Source organism: Meriones unguiculatus, chromosome X, assembly GCF_030254825.1.
Source record: "Meriones unguiculatus strain TT.TT164.6M chromosome X, Bangor_MerUng_6.1, whole genome shotgun sequence".
NCBI lineage: Eukaryota > Metazoa > Chordata > Mammalia > Rodentia > Muridae > Meriones > Meriones unguiculatus.
The window spans coordinates 145,737,672-145,758,507 of record NC_083369.1 but is presented as its reverse complement, the minus strand read 5'-3'; the positions used below and the strand labels follow the sequence as shown (position 1 = coordinate 145,758,507).

Here is a 20,836-nt window from a genome sequence, read left to right as displayed (position 1 = left end):
TGAAGTGATTAGGGCCAGCAGAGTGCAGGAATGCATGAGGTGCTCACTCACCCTCATCTTGCCCGAGTGACAGGTGTCATTTATTCTCTCCAACCACCGTGATGAGTTTTAGGGCTAATTGTTTGAACTACCACAAAGGGCTGAAGATATAAGCTGCCTGATACCTAAAACTGGGGCTTCATAGTTATTGTGAAGCCCAGAGCTTTTTAACACAAAATGCTAAGTACAGTACTAAGTACTGTAAAATGGCGTGAATGCCCTGCAGTGGACACTCAGAAGCAAGAGGGAAGAGGTGTATGAGTTTCCACGGTTACTTAGCTGAGTAAAATAGCAAAGGCTTATTGTCTTACAGTTTGGAGGTCAGAAATCTGAAGTCAGCTCATTTTGCTAAGAGGAATATCATGTTTTTGTTGTTGTTGTTGTTGTTGTTGTTGTTGTTGGAGGCTCAGGGGAACCCCGGTCAACATTTAGAGCCCCTTTCTCTCTGAAAGCCAATAGAGATTGCTTGCATTTCTCTCACAAAGGATCACAGGCATTGCTTCTTCTGTCCCCTTCCTCTTTTAAAGCGCTCTTTTGAGACCACTCTTGAGGGTAGAATCTGTTTGTGTGATGTGACTTGCTTTAGAAGATTGGTAGTGGGTGGGAGGTGCATATGTTGGTATTTAGCAAATATCCTCTCATATAACCCAGGGTGATATCTCTTTTTCTATATTCTGTGAGCTCTTTGGCAACCTAACTTCTTCCTGCAACTTTTATTCCTCCTTGTCAGTAATCAGCCACAGTTCCAGCTTGAGGAGATTGAAGTGCGGGAAGCTCTGGTGGGTAGGAAATTATTTCACCTGCTACAAATGGAATCTGAAGTATTGTATATAACTTTTTGGAGTGTTTCTGGTCCTGATCTCCACCTCTCTTGGTGGCATAGGAAGCACATGTCCAGGAAGCTGATGGAAGGAGAATGGTTTGTTTGTTTTTCTATGACAGTGATTTAACTCATGGCATGTCTTTTGAGTGATGAACTGAGTAAAGTCAGACCTCTGCTTTTGGAAGAGTTTTATATTTGCAGGAGAAATGATCATCTTGACACTATGCAAAGACTAGAGAACCACCCATGGAAGTGACAGTGTGTGTGTGGAGACATTAAGGGTGCTATGTGGGTATAGTCATAGGACTTAGGATTTGATGAGGAAAGTGTTGGAGAGAGAGAGAGAGAGGAAGAGAGTCCAAGATGACAGTGACAGTGTTTAGAGCCTGGAGGGAAGGGTCACCAGTTGGTAAGTCCGAATACTGAAGAGAGCTTAAGGTCAGAGTAAGTCTACCTCGGAAGTAATGACTTCTGGATGCCAGACAGGGACCCAAGTGGAGATATAAATGAAGTTTGCCTTGGTCATTTTTGTTTTACTGTGAAGGGGAACCATGGCCATGGCAACTCTTATAAAAAGAAAGTATTTAAGCTGGTGGTGGTGCACGCCTGTAATCCCAGCACTCTGAGAGGCAGAAGTAGGTGACTCTCTATGAGTTCGAGGCCAGCCTGGTCAACAAAGTGAGTCTGGGACAGCCAAAGCTACACAGAGAAACCCTGTCTTGGACCCCCCTCCCCCACTCCCCCCAAAAGAAAATATTTATTTGAGGCTTGCTTACAGTTTCAGAAGGTTAGTGTTAGGACCCAATAAAATGATGATGCACACAGCAGAATTTATATGAAAGAGGTTTATTAGATGGAGATGAAGACAGAGAAGGAGAGTGAGACATAGTAGGGAAAAGGGAGGGGGTGCCCCAACAGGGAAAGGGGAGAGGGTAAGAGGGCAAGAGAGAGAGAGACAGACAAAGTGGCCGGTTGAACCTTTTAAGGAGAAACATAACCACCACGCCTGCCACTTGGCAGGTGACACGTGATGACATCATAAGCTGCTAGGCAACCCAGAAGCAGGCTGCCTAAATACTAACAATTAATCCATTGGCAGGAAGCTTGGTGCCATTCAGGCCAACATGGTGCTGTAGAAGTACCTGAGAGTACTACATCCGAATAGACAGAAAGCAGGAAGAGGGAGACACTGGGACTGGCCTAGGCTTTTGAAACCTCCAAGCCCACCCCAATTGACATACTTCCTCCAAGCAGTCCACACATACTCCAAAGGCTATATGCCCTAATCTTCTCAAGTAGTTCCACTCCCTGATGACTAAGCATTCAAATATATGAGCCTATGGGGGGAGCTTTCTTATTCAAACAACCACAAAGCCCATGGAGGAAATAGGATCTTCAAATGAAGATTTAGTGTTACCATCATATAGTTAGGATTAAGACAAGGAGACTGTGGTTGTGAAAAGAGGGCCAAGGACCTCACCTACATTTTAGAAACATGGGAGATGAAGAAGTAACTCTAGAGCAAGATGAAGTTGTATTGTTCCCGTATTGAACTGTTTCATACATGTTGACTGGGCCAAATACCAGTGCAGTCCTGGGCTGCTTAGAATGGGGAGTCCACGTGCAAGGTTCCAGGGCTCTGCCTTTGAATGCTGTTACATAAGGCAATGGAGGCGGTTCTCAAACAGCAATGCCAGATGGTTCTGGGAAGTAGGCAGGTCGAAGCTCAGTGTTGCATCTGTAGAGTTTATTGAGGTTATTGTTTTAACACAACAGATGTAGAAAGCTCCTTTGGTGATTCACATGGTTCTAATCTGGGGCCTTTTTTTTCATTTCTGTTGTCATGTTAGAAGTCCTACTGTCTGTGTAGAGACATGCTCAGGACTTGACTTTTCCTGTTTGGTCCAGGTATAACTTCCACCATCTTGGTTATTGAAATGACAAGGCTTTTGTGATATCTTTCTAGTGCCTTCCAACTGTAATATTTTGATCAGTCACTAGTATGCTAAAATATTGTTTCTTTTGTAAGCTGATTTGTATTTGTGTTGCAGAGCCTAAGCTCTCAGAGGAAGAAAGATGGTGTTCAGTTCTCAGTCACTACCCTTCCAACGTGCAGAATTCTGAGTACATGCGTTTTTAAACTAAACTTGCTTGCTAAAATTTGAGATGACTATTCCTTATGTGCAGGACTTGAGATAGATACTAGGGGCAACCAAACAAACCCTACTGGGGATAGAGAGATAGTTTAAGAATGTGTCTTGTTAGTCCAAAGGACTCAGGTTCACACCATTCATAACTTCAGTTTCAAGGCATCTGACACTCTTCTCTGACCCCATGGTTACCAGGCATGCATGTGGTGTACATATACACACATACAGGCAAAACATTCATATGTACTAAATAAAACCTTAAAAACAAACAGACCACACAGACAGAAAGACAGTGACGGAAGGTTGCTTTATTCTACCCAGGAAAACTAAGTAGAGAGGACATTTGCTATCAAGATAGAAGTGACATCACCTTTCTATTCCTTTGTTCAAAGGCACATATATAACTGGGTTCTTATTTCACAGGAGAAGGTTCATTAGTCACACAGATGAGGGGAGGAGCAGGCACAGAGAAGAGCTTATTCAGACAGTGGGCTCTTGAGTAACCAGAGCATACTAAAATTCAAGTTTGATGCCTCTGATTCTCGAATATCTTGTAATTATTATATTGTTAGACTGAAATGCTAGTCATAATTTGCTTGTTATGGTTTTTCCTTACAAAACTTGCAACCCAAATTCATGTAAATGTTTTAACTAGATGTTTCAAAATTATTTCTCAAGAAATCTGGAAACTTGTTAATGCACCTACCAGATACTGTTAACAATCTTGAGTTCATTGTCTTGTAAATGTGACAATTTTGAAAATAATCCTCAGACCTTTGTGTGATAAATGGGAATATAGGTTATTTCAACATCACCACAGAATATACTGTCATTGTGTAGTGTAGTCCTATTATTTAGGAATGTTTTTCTGAAGCTGATTAGACTGTGAAAGCCAAGCTTTGGGGTTTACTGTGTAGGTGGTACGCAATATTTTGATACTGAAAAAAATCATTCTTGGAGGCCAGGCATGGTGGCTCATGCCTGTAATTTGAGTATTTAGAGGTAGAGACAGGAAGAATGCTGGGAGTGCTAGGACAGTATTGATCTACATAGCAAGTTTAGGGCCAATTAAGGATACATAAAGAGAATCTGTCTCCAACAAAAGAAAAGGAATTGGAACAAATCAGCAGTGGGTGTTTAGCTCAGTTGGTGGAATACTTCCCTAGCATGCACAAAACACTGAGTTTGCTTCCTAGCACTGCATAAAGATGTGGCAGTGCATGCCTATAATTCTGGAACTCAGTAATTGAAGACTGGGGATAAAGGAATTCAAGATCGCCTCCGGCTGCTTAAAGAGTCCCAGGGTACCCACCGCTACAAAGTGGGAATGTGCTTCAAAGGCGTATACAAAGAAAGGCTCTTAGCTGGGGATGTAGTTCAGTGGTAGAGCACTTGCCTAGCACACACAGGACCCTGAGTTCAATCTCTAGTATTGCAGTAAGCAAATTAAAAAAAAATAGATAAATAAAAATTTTAAGAATGGTTCTTGCTTTCATGTAGTAGTACTTTTAAAAGCAAGTTGAAGGCTTTAGGGCCATAGCAGAAGATCCTGATCTAGCTACATGATAGGTTACTGATCAGCTGTTAAATGTAGTATTATGGATGCTTACCTGGCAGTGGAGATTCCATGATCATGAAGGTGGTTTCCCCAGGGTGAGGCTTATCCATTGCACTCTCTATGTGCTGACTCCTGTGATTTCCCCAAATGTGGGAAACTCGGCTGCATAATTTGTGGTAGTAGGGGGACTGTGTTCGAGCTCTCCCCTTACACACACACACACACACACACACACACACACACACACACACACACAGAGGAACCAGTATACTTATTGCCACCAAAATGTGCTTGAAAGATACAGAAAGGTGCTTCTTCAGCTCCCAGGACCAGCAGGCAGCTCATTTGGGCCTGTGAGTGCTTCTACAATGTATGCTCTGAGTAAGCCAGGGTTCAGGGATCTGTGCTGTAGCCACCCAGATTTTATTTATTCAGCCTTTGTGTGTGTGTGTGTGTGTGTGTGTTGCTAGTTAGCCAGAATTGAGAGTTATTAAAAGAACTGTCCCTTTTTTGTTTACTGAGCCTGTTCTTCCTTCAGAATATTTTCTTTCTGGGACCCACAGAAGAAATTCTGTACATGCATAAGTTTAGAAGCTGGGTATCTGATAGTCTGTCTTTACTGCTGAACAAGCTCCTCATTGTCTTCTTTTGGTAGATTCCAGAGAAACCAAGAATTAGATCTGTGGTCCCCGTCCTCCTGATACAAAGTTGTGTTCATTGGCAAACCTTGTGTAGTAGTGCCTTCATGTTGGCTTTCGCTCTGATTCCCTGTTGTTGTTGCCTTCTAGTTTTTCTGGTTCATCTTATTATTTCTTTTTGTGATTTTGTATGAGGTTGTGAGAGCCATGATCATTTCTTTTTTTCCTCTTTTCCTGGGTGGAGAAAGATAAGGATTTCACTGACTAAGACTATTGTGGTTTATTGGAGGTTAGTAGCTGGCAGTAGCTTTTGAATTATGGTGTGTTATCGGCATGCATCCTATTTTAATCTTGCTTCCTGTGGAAGTGCCTCTGGGACACAGTGTATTTCTAAATTTAGTGTGATGGATACTGGATCATACAGTTTCTGCCAGACCCTAGGCAAAGCTTTGGAGGTCATTCACATCTGAACATGAAAGATAAAGTTCTTCAAAAGTGATTTATACAAGAAAGATTCCAAATGATTAACAAAGCACCCAATCATTGAATTTTGCTGCAATTTAAAAAAGTCTTGGAGGCTGGAGAGATAATTCAGCAGTAAAGAGGATGTACTGCTCTTGCAGAGGACCTGAATTCTGTTCCCAGCACCGTGTCAGATGGCTTACAACTGCCATAATTCTGACTCTACGAAATCAGATGTTATTTTTTCTGCCTTCTGTGGTATACACATATACAAAAATTTAAAAATAACTTTAAAAAATAAATTCTTGTCTGTAATTATAGCACTTGGGTAGGAAAGGCAGGTGGTGAGTTCGAGGCCAGCTTGGTCTACAGAGCAAGGCTAGGACAGCTAAGGCTACACATAGAAACCCTGTCTCAACAAACAAACAAGCAAACGAATAAATAAACTATTGGACATCAGGTTATACACAGATTATTTTATATCTCCTTACCCGTTAAAGAGTGATCTTTCTCTAAACTCCATTGAAATCTGGGCCTTAAATAGATCTCATGAGGTTTACAGAAAAAGCAGAAAATGAACATGAGTTATTAGAGCTAAAACAATGTTCACAGGAACTGGCTGGGTTAGTGGGTCAAGTTGCAAGCATGAGGACCAGAGTTCAGATCTGCAGTACCTAAGTAAAAGCTGGTTGTGATAGCATCCGTAACCCCATAGGTGGGTGTCAGAGACATAGATACTGAGAGGACTTGCTGGTCAGGAATTGGTGAGCTGCAAGCACACTGAGAGACTGTCTCAAACAAGATGAAACATGGAGAACAATAGACAAGACACCAGATATAGACTATGGATTCTCTCTCTCTCTCTCTCTCTCTCTCTCTCTCTCTCTCTCTCTCTCTCTCTCTCCCTCCTCTCCCTCTCTACACACACACACACACACACACACATACACACACAGAGAGAGAGAGAGAGAGAGAGAGAGAGAGAGAGAGAGAGAGAGCTCTGCATCCTAAAGGCTAAGCTAAAAGTTCTTCATTGTCTTTCATGAGACAAATGAAAGGAATTAGTGCAGAAAGAATACTTTTCATCAGTTCTTCAGCATCTATTTATCATTTGTTTGTTTGTCTGTCAGGGTTTCTCTGTGTGCTCTTGGCTGTCCTGGAACTTCCTCTGTAGACCAAGCTGGCCTCTAACTCAAGAGATCTGCTTGCCTCTACTTTCTGAATGCTGGGATTAAAGGCATGTGCCACCAGCGCCTGGCTCAAAAAATCTTTTTACTTTTTGTTTGTTTGTTTGTTTTTTCAGTAATAGCTACAGATGACTCCTTTCAGTCACTCTATTGCTTCTTTATTTGTTTGTTTATTTTGGCACACACTCTGCATTACTCTGCATTCTAGGCTGCCTTCAAATTATTGATTCTCCTACTTCTTGAGTGATGAGGTGACAGGTGTGCACCACAACTTTGGCCAACTCATAATTTTGATGAGCTAAGAACAGAAGAACCACACATTTTCCGTATATCTTTATCTCTCCTAGCATATGGTAACATAGGTGCTCCTCATTTTATTTTATTTTAAGGGGAAGGTGGATGATGAGAGGTACCCAACTTTGCCTGGTCTTTGTCTGGGTAGCCCAGTGCTGATTGACAGGACTAAATTTTTTTGCACACTATGGAGTTCAATCCCAAAAGCAATTTTAGATATATGACATTCGGTGTATGCTAGGAAGGATTCTGTAGGATTTTTAGTGAATGTGGTAAAGGCTGTCTTCTAACATCGCTGTCATCTTTCAGGAAGTCATTTACTCTATATAGGAAAGGAACAGAAGGCCCTGAGCGTGCCGGACCCTGGGATGTTAAGCCAGCTGGTTCTGCCTCAGCTTGTCTGGCCTGGCATCCATGCTCTTAATTCCTACAGAGAATAAAATCACAAGAATTGTCTGCTTCACACCCAGAGATCACAACTAAAGAGATAAGGCTCCAGTTTTTATTAAGGAACAAGAAGTGCATGTTCTGCAAGGAATAACTGGCAAGACAGGCCTAGGCTCTGCATAGACTTACAGGGTTCAGGCATGGGTGTGAAGGACAGAGGGCTTGACTGTGCTGCTGATCTCTGGAGGTTTAGTAGGTTCTCTCCAAAGCCATAAGACTAGGCAATGGAAAACAAGTTAGGAGACCTGTTTAATGCCCAGACCAAGAATGAAGGGTGGGCCTAGAGGGTCTGGCATTCACAGAATGGTGAGTGCAGATCGCATAGCTGTGAATGAAGCCTATTTGCCAGTTTAATGATCACCGGAAATCATTTCATGTCTTCATTTATCTCCATACCTTCCATGGATAACACCTACATATTTGTGTCCTCTCAGCCCCTCAAACTGTCCACAGTGAAATGCACCACTCCTGTAGAACTAAAAATATTTTCCCCTCACCCATGTGGCATGTGGCTTAAGGTCTCCAGTAGATTCCTGATACCAAAACTTGTATTACATTTTCTTTTTCCTGTGCCTACATAACGTAAAATAAAATGAAATATATGTTACCACAAGGGATTAACAACAACAATAAATAAAACAGTTCTAACAGTATACTATGATAAGAACTATATGAACATGACTTTCCACCTCACTATATCATTATGTGGTACCCACTTGTTCTTGTGATGTCTCTGTGATGAAGTGAAATGAGGTGGATGAGTAAGATTAGCATGAAGGTTAATATTAAGTAAAATAAAAAAATATTTGAATGCATAAATATTATAGTGCTATGACAAGCCATATGATATCGAAGATGTCTTCTAAATGACCAATGGAGAGGTAGTGTATATACAATGTAGCTGAGTCAAGGAATGAATCTCATTTTGGATGAGACAGCATAAGAATTCATACAAATCAGGATAGTGTACTATTTTTAAAAAGAAGTTGTTTAGTTGTGGAATTTTACACCTAATATTTTTAGACCACATGAATCTGAAACCAGAAGTAAAATGACAGAAACCCCCACCTCAAATAAGCAATGACTACTGTATATGATCGTAGGACAGCAACCCTGATCTCTACCATTTCACCCCAAGAACATTTTCATCCTCAATTTTTATAGCCTAAGATGCATATAGACCTTGTCTTATCTCTCAGTAGGAAGGCATACTCATTCCTGTTTGGGAACAGCCCATTTAAAGCTTGGGGATAAGGGCTGGAGAGGTGGCCCCCTGGTTTAAGAGTACTGGCTGCTCTTCCAGAGGATCTGGGTTTGATTCCCAGCACCCAGCTCACAACTGTAACTAGTTTCAGGGGATCTGATGTCCTCTTCTGGCCTCCGTGAACACTGTACTTGTGTGTGTGTGTGTGTGTGTGTGTGTGTGTGTGTGTGTGTGTGTGCGCGCGCGCGCACGCGCGCGCGCAGGGAAACACTCATACACATAATATAAAAATAAATAAGACTCTGGTGTGGCAGTGGCAGTTTGAATATGAGGTCTGCCCTCAGTGGCTTATCTCTGCCACCCCAGACTCATTTCTTAAAAGTCTCATAGCTGTTTCAAACAGGGACACCAGCTGTGGACCAAGTATTTAAATACAATGAGCAGGTATCTGTAGCACTGGCTACAGATGTTTCAAAACTGCTGACCATGATTTCTGTCAGCCTACACTGTCTGGGTATGTAGCTGTGTTTTTGCCCATTGTTTTTATATAAATGGCTCTGTCATCCTGCATGGGGTGAGAGGGAGGCAACACACCAAAGATTTCCTCAGCTTCCCTTTGTCTTTGTCCTTGTCACCTTGACCATGAAGCCCCTAAAGATTTCTCCTGGGATATGAGGATGCATAGACATGAAGACAGAATTGTCCTACATGAAAAAAAAAAGGCACAGAGGATGAGAGAGTGTTGCTGCTGTTCTCTGAGATGCCACAGGGAACTCCCAGTTCAGTAGACACAGCCCAGCATCAGGGATCCTGCATGGTGGACTCACTTGAGTTAGGAATGACTTCTTAGCACTCTGCTCCTACCTGGATTGGAAGATAAGATCGGCCGGCACTGGAGCATGTTTGGTGTATTGCTTATGTTGGTATAGGTTTGAGCTCTCTGGAAATCAGTTGACTATGGTTCTTTGTGAGTGTAAGCATGTGTGTGAGTATGAATTTGTTCACAGAGCTATTTGTCACTACCAACTAGGGACATCACACATTTTGACATTTATCCTCTCTTACCTGCACCCAGTGAGGGCCATCTTTTCCTTCTTATGTTTTCCCCACTTAAATTCTTAGAATAGACCTTTTAAACAGGGCTGTTTATGTCCTTTAGGGGTGCTCTCTGTATCTGGGGGATAGCTTCAGTTGTCACAGTCAGAGTGACTGTCTAGACTGTGTAGCCCAGGCTAGTCTTGAACTTAAGATTCTTTTGTTTTTCCTCCCTGAGTCCTGGGATTTCAGTTATGCTCCATTGCAGTCTGCCCACTTAAAATTATCTTGTATCTCACCGTGACTTAAGAGATCTATACTTTCACTTAGTGTGCTTTTGGATGACAGAGGAGATTGTGTTAGCACTGAGGTGGTCGCTGGGAGAATTTCTGTAACTGAAATATGCCATTTCTAGGCTGCTGTATGAACTGTCTCTGTGCATTGTACAGAGGTACACGTGGTTAGTTCATCAGTGATGGCTATCTACTGCCTTACATGCTTTATAGCAGTAAAGCTACACAATGCTGTTGTGGTATAGTTACAGAGCAGTTCAGAGGGTAAAAGGAATGCATCCTTAGATTTTGCTGGGTGGGAGCCCATAAAGTTAATGCACAGGAAGTCACCTAGTCACCTAGCTGTTGTACTGCAGGTGATCAAAACATATGGGTACACTATTTTATATGTGGTCTCTTGTTGCCTGAAGCATCTACATGGGGGATTGACTGACTAGAATTAACCAAATCACCTATCTGCCTAGTTATACGATGTTGACAATATGTACTTTATCATGTATTGATTGGCATTTTTACCTTACTTTGGGTATTGTATATTAACAGGTAATCGAAGATAGAAGAGAAGTCCGAAAAAATCAGATTTGCCTGCATTTGCTTCTGAGTAAGTGAAATGATAAAACAGATTTCTCACTATGTAGTGAATTAACGCATCAGCCTCCCCATATTTCCCTAGGAAACAAACAAACGAACAAACAAATAAATAAACGAGCAAGCCAGTGTTGGATTTCTGCACTGGAAATGGTAATTTACTAACATTTGTTGCAATTGGCGATTTTTTACCAGCAAAAGGCTAAGAAAGATAAGGAAAGAATGATGAGAAATAGCAGAAGTTCATGACAAACTGCTTTTACATTTTTTTCTTACATGTGCTGGGCCTGGAGCCCTGGACCTTGTGCGTGCTAGGCAAGGATGCCACCAGTGACCTGAACCCCAAAACCCATAAATTTATCTTTAGGAAGTTGGAGATTCATACCATCTATCTATCTATCTGTCTGTCTGTCTGTCTGTCTGTCTGTCTGTCTGTCTGTCTGTCTGCAGGGATTGACGGTCTTGTGCATGCCAGGCTATCAAGCTACACTTTCAGTCCTGTATCAGTTTTAGAAAACAAACATGGACGGTGACTACAATGTGTGCTTTTTAGTGGGGCATAGCTACTGACCTCTTCTGCTACATATATATGAAGTTCTTATTTCACCAGCGAACGCTGGCTTCTGAGAACAAATTCGACACTTTTCTATAGCCCAGGTTTCCTCTGTTTTATATGCTTCTCCTGAAATTAGTGTGCAAGTGAATTACAGCCTTGAAAGCCTACGTATGTCATCCAGATATTTTTCCATGAATAACTTTTGGCCTCATTCTGAGGTAGCGTGGCAGGTGAACGGCCACTGGGAATACACTTTTAATCTGTATTGATCTGGGTGGTTTATCAGGACGGAACTAGGTAGCCTCTGGTAGAATAGGGCCTTTGGAGGCTGACATGCCGGCTGTCCTTTGTCACTCATTTTACAGTGCACCATGATTAATAGCATCCATTGTGGGCACTTTTTAGGAACATTCTCTCATTGCTAGCATGGCTGCCTTTGTGACCTGTCACGTTTGTCCTGTTGTAGAGAATACAGAGATATGTGAGGTATGGTTGAATTCAATTGGAGGGAGGAGTCACAGTGGTGAGCAGAGTGTGGTGCAGGCTGTGGTGTATCTGGGTGTGTGCTATTTGCTAAACATTTTACACCTGACATCTTTTGGTTCTTGGTAATAGCTTTACTGAGATAGACATTTCACCCATTTAATACACATAATTTAGTATTTTTTACTACTATATTCAAAGCATCATTCCCCTGGCATTAATATTTACAATATAAAATATTTAATATTTACAATATAAAATATTTACAATATTTATCCGTAAAGAAACTCCTATCAGCTAGCAGTCATTCTTTAGTCCCACCTTCTCTAGTTTCTCTGTACCATAGACCTACCATATGTGTGTGTATTTGCCTAGCTGTGGGTTCCACTCTGCAGACTTAACTTTCAAGGACTACACTGTGGTTTAGTATCAATATTTCATTTCTTAGTAAACACAAATACTATTCCATCATCTACTCATTCATTCATCACACAATCATGTTTGAAACCTTCTCTTCTCTTCATGTGATGATGGCTATCACACTCAGGGTCCTGAACATGTGTGGCCAGCACTTTATCAATAAACTATTCTCTAAGCCTCTTTATTTGTCTTATAAATAAGGCATGCCCTTAGTGCCTCTAATGTGCATGCTTTCAGTATAAATGTGCATTGGAAAAATAATTACCATACTGTGTTAGTTCATTCAGGTTGCTGTAACAAAATAATAGGAATCTATTTTCTCATATTTCTGTAGGCTGAAAGACTAAGATCAGCATACCAGGAAAATCCAGTTTCTGGCTAGCCATTTCTTTTCTCTTCTAGGCGGCTGTGTTTCTGTTCTCTCATATCATATAACCTTTTTTTTTTTTTTTTTGCATTTTGTGTGGAGATCAAAAGAAGAGAAGAAAGAAGAGAGCAGGGAGATTGTTGTTTTTCTTAGAATGTCACTGAATCCTAACCGATCAGGGCCCCAAGTGTATGAATACATTTGAACTGAATTGCTTTCCTAGAAGCTCACCAGGTTGTAAAGCTATGAAAGAGCTAGGGAGATGGGTAGAAATCATTCGATGAGATGGCCACTTAGTTTGTTCATATTTCTTGGCTACAGTATACATGGATGTAAACATACTATTTAGTCTATTTATTGGGAGAAGGTAATACCTCACTATGGTTTTTTTTGTGTGTGTGTGTGTGTCTCTGGTGGTTAGAGGTAGCCATTCTGTATCTATTTATCTCTTTTTTTTCTTTTTTGTATTACCTTTGTTATTTTTATTGGAAATCTTTTTTCACAAATGTATTCTGATTATGATTTTACCTCCCCAGTTCTTCGAGATCCTCCTCCCTCAAATCCATATTGTTTCTGTCTTTCATTAGAATACAGGCATCTAAAAATAAAATAAGTTAAAATAATAACAAACTGGAATACTATAAAGCAGACAAACTAGGTGAAGAAAAAGAACTAAAGCAAAAGCACAAGAAATACCCAAAGACATAAGTACACATTGGCTCAAAATCCCATAAAAACAAAACACCAGAAAACAAAATATATATACTCAAAAGACCTGTAAGAGGAAAAAGGAAACTACCCAGTCAAAGCATTATGATACAAGGAGCCTCCCAAAATACCATTGAGTTTGTTTTGTGTTGCTCACTTACTGCTGTTCATAGGGCCTGCCTTTGAGCATGGTTTGTTTACTCAGCGAGACTCAGTTGGACAAAAGTAACCGTTGCTTCACAAGTGGTTATCAGTTGGAGATCGCTTCTAGATTAGGGATGGGGGTTTGTGTCCACTTTTCCTCTCAGTCCTAGGACCTCATGTGGTGCAGACCCTTGAAGGCTCTGTGCATGCTGCCAGTGTCTACATGTTTGTATGTGTGTCAATCCTGTTGTGTGCCTGCAAGACACTTTCTTTGGTGTCTTCCTTCCCCTCTGGGTCTTACAATTTTTCTGCTTCTTCTGCTTCTTCTGAGCCTTGAGGGGAAGGATTTGATGGAGACATCCCATTTAGGACTGGGTGTTCCAAGGTCTCTGCACATTTTCTAGCTGTGAGTTTCTGTATTTGTTCCCATCTACTGCAGGAGGAAGTATCTTTGATGGTGGCTGAACACTGATATTGATCTGTGAGTAAAGCAAAATGTCAATAGGAGTCATTTTATTGCTACATTCCTTTGGCAAAACAGTAGCATTTGGTTTTACTAGAGGTCCCTAGGCTATCTAGCTTCAGGTTCTTGGCCACCCAAGCAGTGTTAGATATGGGTTCCACCTCATGGACTGGTCCTTAAATCCAGTCAGTTATTGGTTGGTTACTTCCACAAACTTTGTGTCACCATTGCATCAGCGTATTTTGTAGATTGAAGGGTTTGTAGTTGGGTTGATATTTGCCTTTTTTCTTTGGTAGTATGCAGAATGCCTTCAAATACCACGAACACTAGTTAGTAGGGGTTAAAGCTCCATATAGGCAATACCTTGACTTCTTAATGTTCAGTGAGTTATGTAAGTGTTGCTACCAGCAGGAGGGCCTTACCATCATTCTGTGGACAGCAACCTTGGTAATCACACTTGCATTGTTTGGAGTACCCATGAGGCCCCAACAAACTCAATTAAATGTTAACTATTCCTGGCACTGATATTTGGTGTTGAGATGTTTTCTAGTTGGGGCTTTGTCTTCCCCTGCCATTTGGTGATTCCATTTAGATTTCTTTCTTAAACATATATATATTTTAAGATACTTCTACTATGTTAAGTTTCCATATGACCCCCTCAAATGGCCATTTTGGCTGTCCCTGCCCACATTCCTTCCCTTACCCCCACTTTCCTTTCCTTCCATTTGACATTCCCATTCTACACCCTATCCCCATCCACTCATAGCTATTTATTCTATTTCCCTTTCCTAGGGAGATCTGTGTATCCCACCCTTATTGTCCCTTACTCTATACATAACCACTATGGATATACAGATTGTAGCCTGCTTATCTAAGCCTTAAGGCCCAACATTCACATATAAGCAAACACATGCCATATTTGTCTTTTGGAGTCTTGGTTAACTCAGGATATTTTTTCTAGTCCCAATTATTTCCCTGTAATTTTTTTTAAATGGCCAAGTAAATATTTCATCAGATAAATGTACCACATTTTTTTCTTTTTTCTTTTTTTTTTTTTTTTTTTTTTTTTTTTGTTGTTGAGGGTCATTTAGGTTGTTTGTAGTGTCTGGCTATTATGAATAGAGCAGCAGTGAACATAGTTTAGCAAGTGTCTCTGTGGTAGGATAAAGGAATCTTTGGGTATATGCTCAAGAGTGTTATAGTTGGATCTTGAGGTAGATCAATTCTCAACTATCTGAGGAACCACCATATTGATTTTCACAGTGTCTGTACAAATTTGCACTCCCATCAGCAATGGAGGAGTGTCCCCCTTGCTCCACATTCTCATCAGTATGAGCTATCACTTGTGTTATTGAGCTTGTCCATTCTGACAGGTGTAAGAGGAAATCTCAAAGTAGTTTTGATTTACATTTCCCCAATGGCTAAATATGTTGAACATTCCTTTACGTGTTTCTCAGCCTTGTGAGATTCCTCTATGGAGAATTTTCTGTTCAGACCTGTACTCCATTTTTTTAAATTGGGGTATTTATTTTCTTGATGAACTTTCTCTTTAGTTCTTTGTATATTTTGTGTATTATCAGATGTGGAGTTGGGAGAAAACCTTTCCCAATTTTGTAGGCTGCCACTTTCTTTGAATGACAGTGTCCTTTGCCTTGCAGAACCTTCTCAGTTTCATGTGGTCCCATTTATTGTTGATCTTAGTGCCTGTGCTAACACTGTCCTGTTCAGAAAGTCTTCCTATGTTTGGCCATTTTTCTATCTTCCCAATAGGTCTGTTAAGATCTATTGCCCTTTAGTTGTGCAAACAATTACTTCAAAGGTTGATGTTATGGCTGCACGTGGAGACAGGAATATGAAGTGGTGTGTGTACTTTCATGGAAAATTCTAGATTGCTTTTTTCAAAAGCTTTCATATTTCACTTTTCAAAATTCTCTCCTACTATTTTGGGACAAATTCTACCTTTCTGTGCTTTCCATTCTCCAAAGGAAAGAGCAACAGAAGAATAAAAGTAGCAGAAGCATCTACAATGTTTCTTTTTGTCAATAAACTGCAAACATGATGCCATCTGCTACTCTCCCATTCTAAGCTGTTTGCCAGGACCCTCTCTGTGTTCAGGACTGAGCAGTAGTCTCTTGCCTGTCTTCCTTCACTCTGATCTCAACCAGGCTTTCCTTCTTCCACAGCGTGTAAAGCTACTCCCATGCAGAGCTGTAAACTTTTGCTCTGTTTGGATAAATTTCTGGATGGCTGCTGCAATCACAATGATGAGATTTCGTCTTTATATAAAAGGGTTCTTGGTTAGTCTGAAATGTGGTAGAACAGAATGCATCTGACTGGGTTCCAGCCTGTTATCAATATCTTTAATCCCAGAAAGACTGTGTATACTAGCCAAGGGTGTCACTTTATTTACATAGAAAAATTGAGACAGGCTTTTTTGCTATTTTGGTATGGAACTGTAGGGCATCTCCTGATCTTCATTCACTCTTTTATTTGCTCAGCACAGGATATCTCTTCTCCCTGACTGGGGACAGGGAAACAGGATTGTTAGGGCTCATGAGCCAGCCAGTCTAGCCAGCAGTGAGATCCAGGTTTATTGGAAGACCCTGTGTTGAAAAATATGGAGTGTTGTTGAGGAAGATACCCAACATCTGTCTATCGTTGACCTCCATATGCCTATCTCTGTGTGCACATGCACACAGACACAAATGCACGAATGCAAACATAAAATACCTGCTTTGTAGATACAGGGCAGTGATCTTGGCGTATTAGTTAGTGGTAACCCAGGTTTCCTCTGACTCACAGATGAAAAGTGGTTGAGGATGGAGAATACATAGGCAAGTGTGCAGCTCATTGAACTGATGAAAGTGAGCTGCAGGAGCTGAGGAGGTGACTCGGGGTATAAAGTACTTCCTGTGCAAACAGGGGGAGTAGAGTTTGGATATTCTGCACCCCCGTTAAAATAGCTAGTGTATTGCAGCCCACCTGTAACCCCAGGGTTTGAGAGACAGATGGGATTTCCAGGTCAAGCTGGTTTAACAGAACATCCAAATTGCCAAGCTTCAGTTTTAGTGAGAGACTTTGTCTCAATCAATAAAGTAGAGAGTGAACCAAGAAAGACACCTGACACCCATCCATTGCACATGCACACATAGACACTCACATACATGTGCACGCATATTGACAGACACATGTACCACATACATGAAAGCAGCCATGCACACCATACATACACTTTAAGAAAGTGAGCAACATTATCTGTAATCTATTGTGGAGATAAAGTACTTTATGTTATCTGAGTGCTCTGCTTTCATTTTAAAGTACAGACCTTTCTGTTCTTGTGAGCTAACTATAGCTCTTCTGTCCATTTCCTCCTTTGAAAACCTAAAGAGAAATGTTCATTTGTAAGGCATATATCCTCGTAGGATTTTCTGGGTATCTACTGTGATGCATAAGTATTTATTTTATTTTATATATTCAGTTGGATTTAAATATGGCTAAGAATTTAATTTATACTTTTTGAAAATATAAATTGCATCATGGGCTGCTATCATGGTTTTGTTTAAGAACCTGGGAATTAAAGGCAACATATTTGACAGCAATGGAGGGCTGCTGTTTACTGATGTTTATGTTTCTTTACATCCACTTTAAAAAGACATTTTCTCCTCCATATGACCAATGTTTATGTTACAGTGTATATGTAAATATGTCTCAAAAATAGCAGGTTTTAGCTGCACATGTCACCTTTGACTGAGTCTTTCTGAAGGTTTGTTTACATAGATATTTGATGCTTTTCACTCTGTTTATTTCTTTGTCTTTGTCAGTGAGTGGGGGGAGTGTATTAATCTTATATGAAATTCAGATAAGCAGGGAACAGATGGATTTATGGCTTTGCAGCTGAGGCTAATTGGTGAATTATGAATAAAGAAATTCTGTGAGGTCTGAGGAGATGGCTTAGTTGGTAAATAAGGTGCTTGGTGTGTGAACATGAGGACCTGAGTTCCATCTACAAAACGCAAATTAAAAACAAAACAAAACAAAACAAAAAAACAACAAAACAGGTATATAGTGTATCTCTCTCCTAGCAGTGGAGAGATAGAAACAGGTGAACCTGTGGCTTGCTGGGCAGCCAGCCTGACCTACTTGGGTGATCTCTCTTGTGAGAAATCCCGTGTTACAAAACAAGGTTGATAACCAGGTTTTGGAAGGACATCTGAGGTTACCCTTTGACATATACCATTCCTCATATATAAACTCATTGTCTGTCTTTGTTGAATCCTGTTCTGATTTAATTGACAATAGAACAGATGACCACATGGAAAGCATTCTTTGTCTGATAATGTCTTCTCTGTGCTGGTAACATTGAATCGGTTTCTCTTTGAGTAAAGAAGATCTAGTGCAATGCCTTCATAACCAGTAAGAATCAGAGAACTGTGAATGAGCAATTTCCTGTATTCCTTATCCCAAGAATGACCCTGTAATCCTTATGACAGAAGCAATTTTTCAGTTGTGTTTACTCTCTGAGTGTTGAAGAGCCTTTTTTTTTCCTAATGCCCCTTCCCACAGCTTGCAGGTGAGGGACCAGGAGGCTCAGAAGAGAAAAGAGATTGTCTTTCCCTCTGGGGCATCTTATGAAATGATGTGTGGGCCTTACAACTTTCTGGAAATCAGGCAACAGGTAGTGGGGTACATTGCTCTAATGTGTTATTTCCAGTGTGACAGCTCAGTTTGTGTATTTATGAGGGTCTGGAAATCATATTTTCTGGTGATTCCAATGAGGACAATTTAATGTATTTAATGGGTCCATGGACAGAGGAACTTTGCTCAGAAAGGTTTGATGTTGGGAAGGCAAAGTATCCTGTGTGTGGCAGTCTTTTAGCCCCCAAGAAGAAACAGAAGGGACACTTTTGGACGGAGCATGTAGAGACAGCCTTGGAAATGGTGTATCTTCCACTTCTTGCTGTGTGGATACCAGAAAACCAGCTGAACACCAACTCTACTAACATTGCTAACCTTCTCTACAGTGAACTGTCCCAGGCAGCACTGGACCAAATGGTGCATCTTCAACCTCTTGCAGTGTGGATACCAGAAAACCACCTGAACACCAACTCTACTAACATTGCTAACCTTCTCTACAGTGAAGTGTCCCAGGCACTGAATTGTCCCACTGGCTAGCTAGCTAGTCTAGCTGAATTGGTGAGCTCCAGATTTAGTGAGATGTCCTGTCAAAAGACAAGATAGAGAATGATAGAGTTTTTGTGGACCCCCAAATCAGAACATTATAATGAAGTATGCAAGAATTTTGAGATAATTACAGCTGTAAACCTTTTGCAGATCTCTCTTCTACCCTCATTCTTTATTAAAAGTAGCATAGGGGAGCTGTTTTCATCTCTGGAAGGTAACAACCTGGGTTTAGAAGACTCTTACACAGTTAGAATGCAACAAGGAGGCCTGGGTTACAGTTCACTGTACAAGAGTATGGTCTGTGTTGCTGGTGAATCTTTGTCTGTCTGTGTGCCTGGTATTTTGGCTTAGGGCTTTTTTAAAGTACTGCATAGTCCAGGAGAGCAAACTGGGGTGGCATTCATCAGAGAAGACCAAATTGCCTGATAAGATGAAGGGATTTATTTCTGCAGGCTCAGATAGCATGCCTAAAGGGGTGAGTGGAGGAACCAGCCCTCTTCCTTTCCCCTAAAGCCATCATTTTAGACCCAGCTCAGTATTTACCAGGCTCATACTTTCAATTAATTGCATATAAATTACATACATTTAGAGTGTTAAATATCTTCTTTTTGACTTCCTACTTATTTTTAAAATTATGGTTCTTAAAATTGTAAGGTCATCCAATACTAAGTGGTCATTTTGTAGAAAATTAGTCCATGATATTTAAAAAATATTATTGTGTAAATGTGTGATAGTTGGTGCATACATGCTATGATCTACATGTAGAATTCACAGGACAACTTTTGGAATTTATTTTTTCCCTCCACTTTGAGCTCGAGGGATCAGATTCAGGTCTTCAGGCTTGAGTAGCATGATGGCTGTGGTGGCAGGGAATCACAGTGGAAGAAGAGGGGTCATGGCCTTCTTATCTCTTTCACAGACATACTCCTCAGTGACTTTAGTTCCTCCTGTGTACATCTGTGTTTTAACGATTCTGCTACCTCCTAGTAGTGCCACCCTAGGGAGCAAGACTTTATTAGCACATGGATCTTGGAGAATATTTTTGGTGCAATTGGCACACAGAAGGTGGGGATATACCATCTTACATTGCTGCTTAGAAAAGCTGCTTCATACTGGGCAGGTAGACAGGATCCCTATGACAAGATAGAGACAAGCAAAAGCCCTGTTTTATAAACAAGAAGTCGAGGAACTCTGAATGAATTTGGAACTCTGGTAGAATGCACTGGGTAGGCTGGTAATTCTAGGGCTCAGACAGGAAGCCAGGAGTTTTACTGCTTTGCAGCTTCCCAGGCTATCTCTCCTTTGCTGTTCTGATAGGCTATAGATTCAGTGTTGAATAATTGCTTGTTGTTAAGGAATGTGTGTGTTGGGAGGTTGGTTTTTGTAGAATGTTTGCCTAGTATTCACAAAACCTTGAGTTCAATCCTTGGCACCTCATAAAATTGGGTGTAGTGGTACATACTTAGAATCCTATCCCATCACTTGGGAGGTGGAGGCAGAATGTCTTCTTTGGCCAAATGGCAAGTTGTGGGACAGCATAAGCTACGTGAAAACCTCCCCCCAAACAAATCAAAGAAGACTAGGGACATGGCTCAGTAGATAAAGCACTTATCCAAATGTGAGAACTAGTATTTGGATCTGTAGAATACTAAGTGGGCATAAAAGCAGCCCACCTGTGATTTTAGCTCTCAGATGGAAGAAATGACATCCTCAAAGCAAACTGGTGAGCTAAACTAGACTGCATTTTAGAGCTCTGGGTTTAGTTGAGAGACACTGCTTCAATGACTAAGGAAGAG

At 40.9% G+C, this 20,836-nt stretch overlaps 1 protein-coding gene and 1 non-coding gene across 4 annotated transcripts in view; both read left to right on the top strand.

Annotated features, from left to right (window-relative positions):
• Nucleotides 1–20,836, top strand: part of Tbl1x (transducin beta like 1 X-linked) — a 174,858-nt gene that overhangs the window by 67,922 nt on the left and 86,100 nt on the right. For 2 of the 3 annotated variants that reach the window (XM_021659465.2, XM_021659464.2), the window contains exon 2: nucleotides 10,674–10,731. The exons of the other annotated variant lie outside the window; for it this stretch is intronic. The gene's annotated coding sequence lies outside the window, so the exon portion shown is untranslated. The remainder of the gene's footprint in view (nucleotides 1–10,673; nucleotides 10,732–20,836) is intronic. 3 annotated transcript variants of the gene reach the window in all.
• LOC132650191 (U1 spliceosomal RNA) lies at nucleotides 4,615–4,779 on the top strand. Its single transcript, XR_009588583.1, has one exon. It is a non-coding gene; the product is annotated as a U1 spliceosomal RNA (small nuclear RNA).